The 12,809-nt window shown below is 36.1% G+C and overlaps 1 protein-coding gene across 1 annotated transcript in view; it reads left to right on the top strand.

Moving 5' to 3' along the window:
- CDH12 (cadherin 12) overlaps positions 1–12,809 on the top strand; it is a 661,533-nt gene that overhangs the window by 211,101 nt on the left and 437,623 nt on the right. Inside the window, exon 2 of the mRNA XM_081131650.1 lies at positions 8,264–8,347. The gene's annotated coding sequence lies outside the window, so the exon portion shown is untranslated. The remainder of the gene's footprint in view (positions 1–8,263; positions 8,348–12,809) is intronic.

Genomic DNA, 12,809 nt, shown 5'->3' with positions numbered 1-12,809 from the left:
ATACAGATAGTAATTAAAAAATTTGAAAGGAGCTATTTATTATTTTATTTACACAACTACAGATATTATTGAGAAGGTATAGTTATCCCAAAGTTTTTTGTTACTGGTGATAATACTTTGAATTTTAAAATATTTATCAGTTTAAGGCATTCATTTATTTTTGGAAAAGTTTAATTTAGATCATTAAATATAGGTCTTTTTTTTTATAGAAACAAATGCACTTTAAAATTCATACTTTGCAAACTGATCATTTTAATGAGGCAGGTATTTCCATTTTACAAAGTTCTTTCAAAGAAAGAATACTTCTATGCTTTCAGCCAAATGTTAGACATCTTTAAACTCTGCCCTTCTAAAAATATCTGAAGCCAATATATTTTAATGGACTTGGAGATAATTTCTTGTCCTTTCTTTTAAATGAATCCATATACAATTCATCTAGGTTAATGTGAAAGTTAAATATATGAAAAAGCAGAATGAAAAGTAGGTATGCTCATAATTATTTTCCTAAGGTTACCTCTTTGTACAATTCCATTTCCTGGAATAAAGATTAGTTATTAAGGATCCCCATTCCTGCAAGACCCAGCCTCCAGAAGGGACTTTCTTACTGCTGGATGGTTTGAATTTCACTTAAAACTGACATCTTTAACTTAATAACACCTAACAATGTGAGGCAGGAATGAAAAAAGCCTAAACTGAAGTAGTTATTGTAGTGGATGGTGAACTTGAATCCTAACAACTTAATTTCATTCCTTTAATGTTTTGTTTTATCTTTGATGTGTCCCTGTGTGCTGTTGCCCAGAAGAACTTTCTTTAAGTAAGAAATGCATCCTTTCATGCTGACCCTGTGTGGTCAGATCCTGGAACTGAATAATCTTTTTGTAGTAAAGTGAAGAGCAACATTTTTCTCCCTATTGCCAGTGCCTGTTGGCAGTGGGATAAAGATGGCCAGTGTCTCTAATGTGTGTATTGCCTTGTATAAAGGGAACCATGATTAATTTTATGTTTCAACTTGACTGGGCCAGGAAGTGCTCAGATATTGGGCCAAATATTGTTTGGGGTGTTTCCCTGTGTTTCAGGATGAAATAAACATTTTAATCAGTATACTTGAGTAAAGCAAATTGTCCTCCCTAATGTGAAGATTCCTCGTGTAATCAGTTGAAGTATTGAGAGAAATGAGGTTAATAAAATCTATAATAAAACGGGGAGGCGTGAGGACTGACCTGCAACCGTTGTGCTATCTGGGAAAATAAGCAGAGAGGGGGGGGGAGTGATTATGCATATGAACATGCATATGAGAGGAATAGTTTAAAAAAGCTGAAATTTGAGCTGTAGTTGATGAAGAAAGATTGGTTTCCTTTGTGGGTGTGCCTGGGGTAAGTTTGTTTTAGACCATATTACATTTTACCTGTTAGTGATATATTCATGGAGGGACATCAGACAGTCTGTTGAAAATGGAAGGAAGAGAATCTGGAGCCTATAGAGCAAATATAGATACAGAACCTGCGTAGAATAATATTAGAAGCTATGAAAGCTGGTGAAATTCCCATGGAGAAGGGTATGAAGAGAGAATAAATATGAGATAAATTCAACACTGGCACTTCCTGTAAGGAAAGCAGAAATTTAAAGGAGACAGTCACTGAAAGAGTCCAGGGAAAGAACAGAGAAAAAAGGCAATCCAAGAAAATGTTTTTAAAGTTAAGAGAAAGATTAACAACATGAATTGCCACCAAGAGATCTATATACCTGGCGTTAAGGCCGATCAGGAGAGCTTTTCCCCAGGGCTGCAGGAAAACCTTGAGCGATCAATTCCAGCAGACTCCGGATGCAGAAGCTTCAGTGCCCGGGGAAATGGTATTTGAGTGAGTGGCAAACTTGCTCAAGGCCATAGACTTTTTTCAAGAGGTTTTGCAGTAAAATAAATGGGGAGCAATTGGCAAAAAAATTGAGGGATTGGAGGATTAAGATGAGGCTGGATGAGGCCTGAGCACGTTTGTAGGCTGAGGCCTGGAAGCAGCAGTGTGAGAGAAATGAAATCATAATGAAGCGTAAGTGGAGGTGGTCTGAAAGGGCAAAATCAAGGCGGTTATATGTATAGGCTTCTAGGAAAGCAGGGGAGAGGCTACTTTGGAGGAAAGAACAAAGAAAGTAATAAATGAAACACTTCAAAGCTCTTTGGAGTGAAAAGTAGTGAAGTTACAAGCTCTCCTGGAAGAGGTTCTTGCAGTTCACTGAACAGAAGGCAGTTTCATGCTTGGATCTAAGGAGGGTGTGGAGAAATCTGAGTTTGGAGGACAGAAGAGATGAAATATGTAAAGAAAGCTGACCAGGGCTCAGTTTATGATGGCTCAGTGAAATCTGCAGTGGCTACAAACAGCAAGTCATTTTCCCAAGCACAACTTAAATAGACAAGAGCTTTAGTAGACAGTGTCCACAGTTGAGTAACGTGTCAAAAAGAGAGTGCATGAGCTTTTGAGTTAGATTTAAAACCAGTATTTGATGCTCTGATTTAATTTTCTATCAGTGTGAGCTTGGTCATTGTATATATTCATGATGAGTTTCAGGTTCCTAATCTATAACCTGGGGATAATACCTCTAACCTTGTGTGGTTATTACCACTAAGGTAAAGTGCATGAAGGGCGTATCCACTATAGTGATTATCTAATACTTCGCCATCTTTAGGAGGGGACTGTGTCTTACCATCACTCAAACACAGTGACTCTCTCATTGGAAAAGCTTTCTTATCTAAGGCAGTTGACAGCAGAAGTAATTTAACAAATGTAGTACTTTCCTGATGCACTTAAGGACACGCCACATTAATTATTGTTAATTGTGACCAACAAGTAATATTGGACTCTAACTATTAAGTCCTTGCCAATTTGGTTGTGTCTTGTAGGCTTAGACATTGATTAATACATCATAAAAACCAGTTGCATATTTGGCAAGAAACCCATATCTGGAGGCAGCAAGTTCCTTTACTTTAAAAGTCAGTAATCTATGGCCTGCAGATATTTTTCGCCTGCTACCTATTTTTTTTGCAGATTTTAGTGGAATGCAGCTATATTAATTCAAATGTCATGTGGCTGCTTTTACACTGAATGGTCGAGTAGAGCAATTGCAACATAGACTGTGTGGCTTGCAAATCCTAAAATACTTAATAACCTGGCTCTTTACATAGAAGTTGCCTGACTCTACTCTAGGTAATAAGCTAATATTGCTATTGAAATAGTGCCTGACTACCATAGACCACCATGTAATAGTTAACATTTGTACTTATTCATAAGGAATCTCTATCACTTTTTGGTGTGGTACATGGATTATGTTCTTCATTCATCTGGAAGTTAATATAAATTTTACATGTCTTTTTTCTACACTGTTTACTAAAGACCTGACCATACATATAGGCTCCACAGTTTTAATACTGCTCCTATTTACTTTTCACTTATCACATTCAAAGAATAAAATGGTAAACATTATATGTGCAAAATTCAGAACTGCCAAGGGACTAACCAAAAAGATGAGTATACAAATGCAATTTATATATTACTAAGATAAATATCATTAAATATTAATAAAATAAAATATTAATGTCTACTAATGATTCTGCTTCCCCCATTCAATTACTCATTAAGTTTCAAATACAGATAGAGTTTAAAATTCTAATTGATAAAAGTGGAAACAAAACACTTCCTCTAGTGATTTTTCTTTTTAATAAGCTCTGTGTTACCAGAAGCATATTAGGGACATGAAACATACAGTCCCCTCTCTTCCTCCTAGTTCCTGCCAAGAAAAAGAACTATTTGATTGAAAGAACATGCGCTAGTGAGAAGGAGAAGGGAGAAAGAAAGCGAGCCTGTTTGCTTGTCCCACAAATAATGCAGCAGAGCAAAGGCATCTAAAAGGTACACAGCAGAATTGCCCAATAAATAATTAACCCAAACCAGGTGCAGTATGTTTACGTGGCCCTGTAATAAACCAATGGTGGCCCTTTAATCGAATTCATGACGAGCTGGCAGATATTTTATTATATTATATATCATGGTCACACATATACTTACCTACAAAGAACTATTGTCTTTCTAAAACATTGGCTAAGAATTCCCTTTTGCTAAATACTTGGATCACTGAAGGGCTTCGTTTTACTTATATGTGAGTTGACGGCGTTTTTTAAAACCCTGATGGATTGAGCTCCTGCACAGCTTCCTACATAGTCTCTTTCTAGCTCATGCTCCAATAAATACGACTTCATATTTCTTTCTGTGCTTTAAGTCAGTTTGGATAAGTGAGACTGCATGACTGCATTATTCATACAAGTCTTCATGCAAGGCAATGTAAATTGGTTTTAATGACACCTCCACTGTTGTTCTTGGAGTTAGTTGAATCTACCTTATTTCATGGATTGATTGCCGCGGATATCCTTATGTCTAATGAAGAATTCTAAAGAGCCGAACATGTTTCATTGCAAAATGCCACATGCATATTTATCTCTGCCTATTCACCTATGAAATGATAATGTCCTGATTTCTCTCTTTAGAAATGTCAATGTTCCTTTGTATTAATGTGAATTTTGTACAGATAAATACAAATACATTGTTATGTAATTAAGTGAAAATACATATCATCACCTCTGTTTCTATTGCACAGCAAGGCTGAGACTGTGGAGGCTTCCTTCCTTGTTTAGAAACTTGCTTAATTGTTTTTTTGCTTTAATCTGTGGACAGACCTTTGTTTCTGCCCTCAAGTCTCATAGCTAAAATGTAATTTAATTTCCTTTGGTGTTAGCTCTTTCTCATAGTAGTAGGTAAACTTTGAAAAAGTTAATATTTTTATGTTTCCTAAGTAAAAAATAATAATAATAAAGGAATTCAAAGTGCGGAGCTCAGCAGATGAACCTCAGTTCCTCAATCTTTTCATTCTAGACATAGTGGGATTTTACCAGAGTTTTCTACCTATTTTCTTTGGTAACATTTTTTGGGGGAAGAAATTCTTGCAAATATCTCGGGATTATTCTTGAAATAGGCACATCTCATATTCTCACCGTAGATTTGTTTCTGATCCTTTCCCTGCTCCCTGGCATTGATAAAGGTTTTACCCCCTTTTCAGACCCTTTTCGCTGTGGTAGGAACATTGAAAATGAGATCTCTGTCTGTGACCAAGTTGTGATTTTTGCAGTGAGTCCTTTTAGCCAGCTTGTGACCTGCTTGTCCTCCGCTGCTGTTAGCCCTGGGTTCCTTCCCTTAGGGGACCCGGCCCAGGCCTTGAGCTCCTGCAGCCTGTGGCTCCCTTGAACGAGTGCCCTGGGGGTGTTGAAAGGTATGTGCTGCTGCTTGTTGTTGAGGCTTCCCTGGGCCTGCATGTTTCCGGTGCCAGTTGTTTCCATTGCTCTACATCTGTATCGCTGCCCACAGTGAAGGGGACAGGCTAACTATAAGGGGATTTATCTTGGTGCCACAGGCAGGTACAAAAACACGAAAAAGAGCGTAACTAATATTTTGATGTATCGCCTTCACAGATAAAATGATGCTTGGTCATATTCTTTTGTCACCTGAGAGACTTAACTAAATGTGCCATTTCTCCTGACTCTAGTGGTGTCCTCTTTTATTCAAGTTCACGGTGCTTGCCCACTGTTTTCAAATATTTATGTGTTCATGACTCGTTTTAGTAATATTGATTCGTTTTTGTGATTGTTCCCCTTGACTAAGTTAGGTAGGATAGTTAATTTTGATTACAATATAAAAAAACATAATTTTACTCTCTTTATCTGATATACATACTCAACACAGTCACACAAGCACGCACACACACCACCACCACACACAGTCAGAGATACACATTCACATATATATCAAGGTAGTTAAATATTTTTCAATAAATGATTAATAAAAATAGTTCCATGAATTTAATAGTTGAAATAGTTATGTCAAGCAATTACTAGTATTTGCATTTTTTCTGATTCAAGTGCTTTAAAAATTGCCAGTTGTTTTAGGAATTTGAACAAAGCTACAGTAAACAGTCTTGTATGTATCTCTGCACCTATTTGCAAAATGTTGTCTAGTGTGTACATGCAGGAGTGTAATTACAGGGGCAGAAATTAGCTGCATTTTCGCTCTTACTAGATATCGCCATGTGGTTCTTCAAAGCTGTGTATCAATGTGCCCTTCCACCACTAAGTGAATGCTTCCATCACTCCACATCCTTGCTAATCATTGATAATTTCGGACATTCTATTTAATTAAATATTTTTGCCCATCAAATCGAATATAATGGATATGTCATTGCCATTTTATTTTGGATTACTCTGATAATGGCTGATGTGGAATCACTCTTTATATGCTTATTGGAAGTCCTAGTATTCTTTTCAAAAAAATATTGAGCTTATGTCCTTGTAAGTTCAATATTTTATTAATTATTGAAGTTCATAATATAATCTATACTCTTAACTTTGTTCCATGAATTGCAAAAATCTTCTCACTGTCATTGTACTAGTTTTTCTGTTGGTTTGTGAAGATTAATTTTGAATACATGATTTGATTTTAATTAAAATATATCATTAATTTGGTTTGTGCTCTTAATATTTTGTTTAAAGAAAGATTTCTTAGCCCTTTTCATAAAAATATTCTGTAATTTCTTTTACATTTTTAAGCTTTTATTTCTTTAAAATGCATTAACAGAAGAAAATATATTGGTTCTTCTTATGGAATATATTTCTTCATGCTCCTCTTATTGTTTCAATGTATAACACCTGACAAAACCATCAGGAAGTTGTGGTTGTATGAACACATTACTTAAGGCTATTTTCCTTTTTCAAGCATGATAAACTTGAGTAGGAATTAATGATAATACATTTATATGGACTTTCACAAAGATCCCTTAGCATCAGATACAAGGCACATATTTCCTCATTAGTGTGGGGATCTTTAATGCTTATTCTTAATGCTGATATATTACTCAGATAGGAACATTTCAGACAGAAGTGTAAGATGTGTTTTTAATAATGTACTCTATTAAACACAAGATGATGTTTGTGTAAAATATATTATGGGATTATAGTCAGAGATATCAGTATGAAATAATTTTTTGCGTAATAGAAACAATTACAGATATGTGCGTGTACACATTAGTGTAAGTAGATATATTTCCTAGCTCAGTCCACTGAAAGGCTTAGAGTCAGTGGTCCCTGGGTAGCAGGGAGCACACTTAGTGATCAAATATTGGTTTCCAATATCATTCTCCAATGAAAGGAACCAGCGACCCTGGAGATTCTGCTGAGTCTAGGTCTGAGGCAGGGAATATATAAGATTAGCATGAACTATCTTGTAGTACTGGAATGTAAGGATGTGCTCAATAAACCAATTACTGTGGTATGTCAAAATGTCACAGAGCCAAGTGAAAGAGCTCGCTGGGGCCAAAGCGGAACGATTTCTGCAACAAAATAAATAGTGTAGTATTAGATTATAGAACAAAATACAAAATAATATCCATGAGTTCACAATGGTATGTACAAATTACAGAATGAGTGAATGAATGAATGAGTACACAAACAAGCAAACAAACAGATGGGAAGAATAGGGAAATCTGTCTTGCTGAGGAATTTTAAATAGATATTGTAGGTATTTTTTTTCCTCAAGGAGGTGGCATTTAACTCCCAACTCCCGAGTGTGGGCTGTGTTTAGTGATTTGCTTCCAAAGACACGGCATGGAAAGGAAGAACAAAAGTCATGTTGGTGATACGAACCCTTTATATGATGTACTGAGGGTGACGCTACCTTTGTGGTCTTCCTCCAAAAATCAGCTATGAAAAAAATTAGCCTTCCACTCCCCCACCCCTCCATATAATCATGAGAAAAAAATGAGGCAAATTCTACTTGAGAGACATTCTGATTATTACTCCTCAAAACTCTCAAGGTCATCAGAACAAGGAGAATCGCAGGAACTATCCCTGTTCAGAGGTGGCTGAGGGGATATGAAGACTAAATTCAATGTGATAATTTAGTGATAACAGAAAAGGGCCATTAGGAGAAAAATTAAGAAAATCAGAACAATGTTATCCATGTTGGTTCCTTTGAATTCATGCATCAAGATTATCAAAACTTGTCTCACATGAACCATTGAAATATAAAGTGCTAACAATATGAGACATTGGATGTGGGATATACAATAACTCTGAACTATCTTTGCAGTTTTTAAGTAAATGGAAAATATTCTAAAATAAATATCTATTAAAAAAAAATTGACATTACAACTTTGGGTATGTTTGTCTTTCCAGCTGTGCTTGGCTCTATTTGGGAATATAGTCCATTTGGAACTCAGTTACAGTTTGGGGTTTTAAAGGATGCCAGACTTCTTAAAGGTAGGTGACACTTAAATATCACCAGGATATATATGTTTTTACCTCTTAATAAATACTTCAAAATTCAAAATCTTTAAAAACTTTTTTACTTTTTAAGATATTTATTTCATTAAAATTCAGAATATTCAAATATTTTTATATTTACAGGTGGTTGATAAAAATATGACAAAACCATGAAACTTAAGTAATCATTTCTTTTGGCAAGAATTCTATATTTCTAAGCTTCTTTACTGTATTTTTCTCAATGTTTCAATTTACAAGTAGATTTGAGAAGAGCTAGTGGGTATGTGGCTTCTAAGACTGAAATTGATTTTTATCTTTTATATTCTTTTTTATGACATTTTGCCTACTCCCTTATAAGTAGTGGGTATTATTTTTGTTAAATTGGTTGGATATATCTCACTTCAAAGGCAAACCTCAGATGAAACTCTGACACAGGAAAGAAAGAGACCATGTCACAAATTTTCCTGTCTATTAATAAAAATATTAATATTAATATGGCAGAGTCGAGTTCAGTTGTTTCTTGGGCAGGCAGTTGTAGGCTGCTTTTCCTTTGCTTATGGCATGAATCTAAATCTTCAGATTTAAAGACTCACAGTTAACCTTCTGGCGATGCTAATTAAAATGTCGCCTTGACACTCCCTGCTTGGTAATTGGAGCATCTATTCTTAGGCTGTAACCAAAACAAACTTCATATTCTCAGTTCCCAATCAGTGATCAATTATGATTAACTATTAATATACTAGCTCAGAAACAAGAAGGTTGAAGAAATGAGGCAAACATGTAATTAAATGAATGTCGCTTTATAGAACTTGCTGTGATATTTGTTCAAACTCCCTCTGCATACTCCTATTTAATAACCAGAAATTAAATACTTTCTTTTTGTTTTTAACATTTATTTTGTGATACATTTATTAAAATAATGTTATGCTTTAATCTACATTTATAACATTACCAGTTAATTTCATGTGTCAGATTTGAATTAAAACTATATGCATTTTTAGATAAAATTTTTCAAGATTAAAAATTTGAAATGCAAGAAAACATTCTTTATCTCAAATACTACTGATTTCTAATCCTTGATGGCAACATCCATTTATTCTTCAGTTTATTGTCATCAATATTCAGACTTTTTATATAGAGAGTATTTTTATTTTTTATAAGATATTTGCATTCTAGAGGAAATTGGATTAATTTTTAAATTCTTATCTTGAATAATATTTGGGGGGAGTGGTCATTCCAGACCTTATACTTAGATTGATAGAGTAAAAGAAGTTACTCTTTAAATTTAATTCCAGTAACTGCCAACTTGTTCTTACAGAACCACGATTTCATCAGTTTAAATATTATCTGGGTTGCAAGTATGAATAATACAAAGTTAATGCCATGCCACTGTAATTATTAATGAAGGACTTTGCATCTTTAAGAAAGAAAAAAAAAGCTTAATGAAGCTTTACATAGCCCAAAACCCAAATAACAGAGAAGCACACTTCACAAACATCCTTTGGTTCTCTCTCTGTATTATAACCGAAGAAATAACCACCACAATATATATATGAGTTCAATAATCATTTTACATAAGAACAGTTTAAAGAGAATTACTTGATAAAGGATATATTTAAAGAAATTAGAATGCTCGCTTATTCTTTTTAAAATGTATTTGTAAGGATTTCAGAGAGAGGAAGAGAGAGAGAGATAGAAACATCAATGAGGAGAGTCATTGATCGGCTGCCTTCTGCATACCCCCTGCTGGGGATCGAGTCAGAAACCCGGGCATATGCCCTGACTGGGAATCAAACAGTGACCTCCTGGATCATAGGTTGATGCTCAAAACTGAGCCATGCTGGCTGGGCTGTCCTCCTGTTTTTTAATTGTATTTTCTTTTTGGTTCTCTTATTGAGTGATTTTTTCTACCCTGTCTTCTAATTCACTGATCTGATCCTCAGCTTCCCCTAATCTGCTGTTTATTCCTTCCAATGTTTGTTTGTTTGTTTTTAATTTCTACTGTCATTCTTAATTTCCTTTATTGTTTCCTTTTCTTTTTTCATGCTGTTGAGCATCCTTATGATCAGTATTCTGAACTTTATATCTGATAGATTGCTTATCTCCATTTCATTTAGTTCTTCTGGAGAATTCCTTTGTTCTTTCATTTGGGGCTTGTTTTTTTGTCTTCCCATTTTGGCTGCCTGTTTAGATTTGTTTCTGTTTATTAGGTAGATCTGCTAGGACTCCCAGTCTTTTTGGATTGTCTCTGGTGCAGGTCATTGTCAGACACTGTTTGTGACTGGCCTTTAGTACCCTGTTTGAAGCTTTCTGCACTCGGTTCCCTCTGCTGGGGCTGGGTGTGTTTGGAAAAGATCAAGATGTGCACCAAGGTTTGCTTTCCCAAGCCCTGGGTCTAGGAGCAAATTAGGCAAAGACTCAAAGCAACCAGACGCTGATTGTTATTTAGTCTCTTAATGAGCCTCAGGCTGTAGGAACTCCATAGGGTAGGGTGAGAGGTTTTCCAACAGGGTGAGGCAATTACTTCCCTTCCCACCCAGACTAAAGCTGCCTGAACTGCAAATATCTGCCTGAGAAAGACGTCCCCTGCAGTATGGGGGAATAACTCAGCACAGGGATCCAGATGGCTGCCCTCTGAGCTCCATCTCTAGAGCCAGCTACTCAGGACTCTCCCCACACAGCTCTAGTCCGCTCTGCCCTCCCTCCGCCAGAGCCCAAGGTGAGTGGCTGCACCCAAAACTTTGTGTTTTGGCCGTTTAAGAAGGTTCCTGCATTTCCAGACATCTCTCCCTGGCAGACAGAGACCCCAGTGCTTTTTCACAGCCTGATGTTATGTGGGCACATTTCTCAGTTCTGGTGCTCTGGGCTGGGGAGCCCAGCCTGGGGTTTAGGCCCCAGAGTCCTCAGTGGGAACCCCCACAGCTGAGCTATCCCTCCGGACCTTCAGCTGCTGCCTGTGGGAGCCCAGCCAGCCCTCCTGTGCCTCCCCATTTCCTACCAGTCTCTGTGTGGTCTCTGCTTAGGTCCTTGGTTATGAGGGTGCTCTCCAGCTCATCTTAAGTTGCTTATTCAGGATGGTTTTTCTATATTTTAGTTGCAGTTCCAATTTGGGAGTGTGTCAGCGTAGCTTCCTATTAGCCTGCCGTCATCTTGGAATCCATAAAATACTTTCTTGTTCCAACATGACAGATGCTATGGTTGCGGAGAAGTTGAAATGGGATTTTTTCTGCATGTTAGGGTTGAAAGTGAGAAAACACAGAAAAGAGATTGGACTTTAAAGACAAATGGAGACAAACATACAAAGAAGAGAATATAAGTGTATAAAAGGCAAGAAGATATGTCATATTATTTCATGTTTGGGGAATTGTAAACCATTTGGGATGTTAGAGACTGTAATCTATATCAAATATGAAGATGGTAGATAAATATAGAATAGTAGGCCCAAATGAAGAATCTTGAATGAATTTAAGAGTGTATCTGGGCTGTGGGTTTTATATTGTATGTGATGTGGAGCCATATTTGTTGTTTATTTTTAAATGTAAAGAAGTAACCTCATCACAGCCATATGTGTGTGCAGGCGTGTATGTGTGTGTAAAATGATGATAGCTGGCAATGTATTGGGGGATCATGTTTTTATATATTTTTTCTAATCTTTTGGAAGCACCAGTTCTTATTTCTATAATTTCTTACACAGCTATTTATATGTAATCAGTATCAGGTGACATTTGTTTATATAGAGATATATTTATATAATTTGGGGTTTTAACTAAATCGAATCCTTCAGGGATCACTTCATAATTTATTTCATAATGAGGAGAAGCAAGTCAAAGTCACAAAAAGAAAGGTTTGCAAATGACAGAGGTTTACACAGAGGCAAATAAATCTAGTACCTATGTTTAAAAAAATAAAAAAGAATGTCTGTAGGGCATTGGTGTGAATATCAGATCCTGACACTAGGGAACACTGTCTCTCAGCAGTGATGGGCTGAAACAGAAGCTGACGGAAATGCAGAAAGAGCAACACAACAGATCTCCGCCAGGAGTGGGTTTGAGCATTGCTGGTGTTAGTGCTCACAGCATCCTGCTGAGTTGAAAACAGGGTTCAAAATATGAATTGCAGAGCCATGTGTTAAAAAAAAAAAAAGAAATGTAGTTTGTAAGGCATTACTAAAAATTATTTCGTAAATTTTGTTAGCGTAGGTTTTCCCTGATGGGTTATTGTTTGGGTTACAATTAGCACATCTGAAGAAAATAAGTTCTTGGATATTTCTAATTTTTGGTAGTTGTCAAAGGTTAGTCATTTGAGACATGCCTGTTAGGATCTAACAATGGACTTATTGCAAATTATGGTTTATCATCTACAAGGAATAATAAGAGCAGAAAAGAAAGGAAAATAGAGAGGGAGCTGACTCTTTCAACTTACACTCTGTGAGGCTTCATATTCAAAAGAAAGAACTTTC

This window comes from Miniopterus schreibersii (assembly GCF_964146895.1).
Source record: "Miniopterus schreibersii genome assembly, chromosome: 3".
Taxonomy (NCBI): domain Eukaryota; kingdom Metazoa; phylum Chordata; class Mammalia; order Chiroptera; family Miniopteridae; genus Miniopterus; species Miniopterus schreibersii.
Note: the sequence above shows the minus strand (reverse complement) of the source record. Positions and strands in the feature narration are given on the sequence as shown.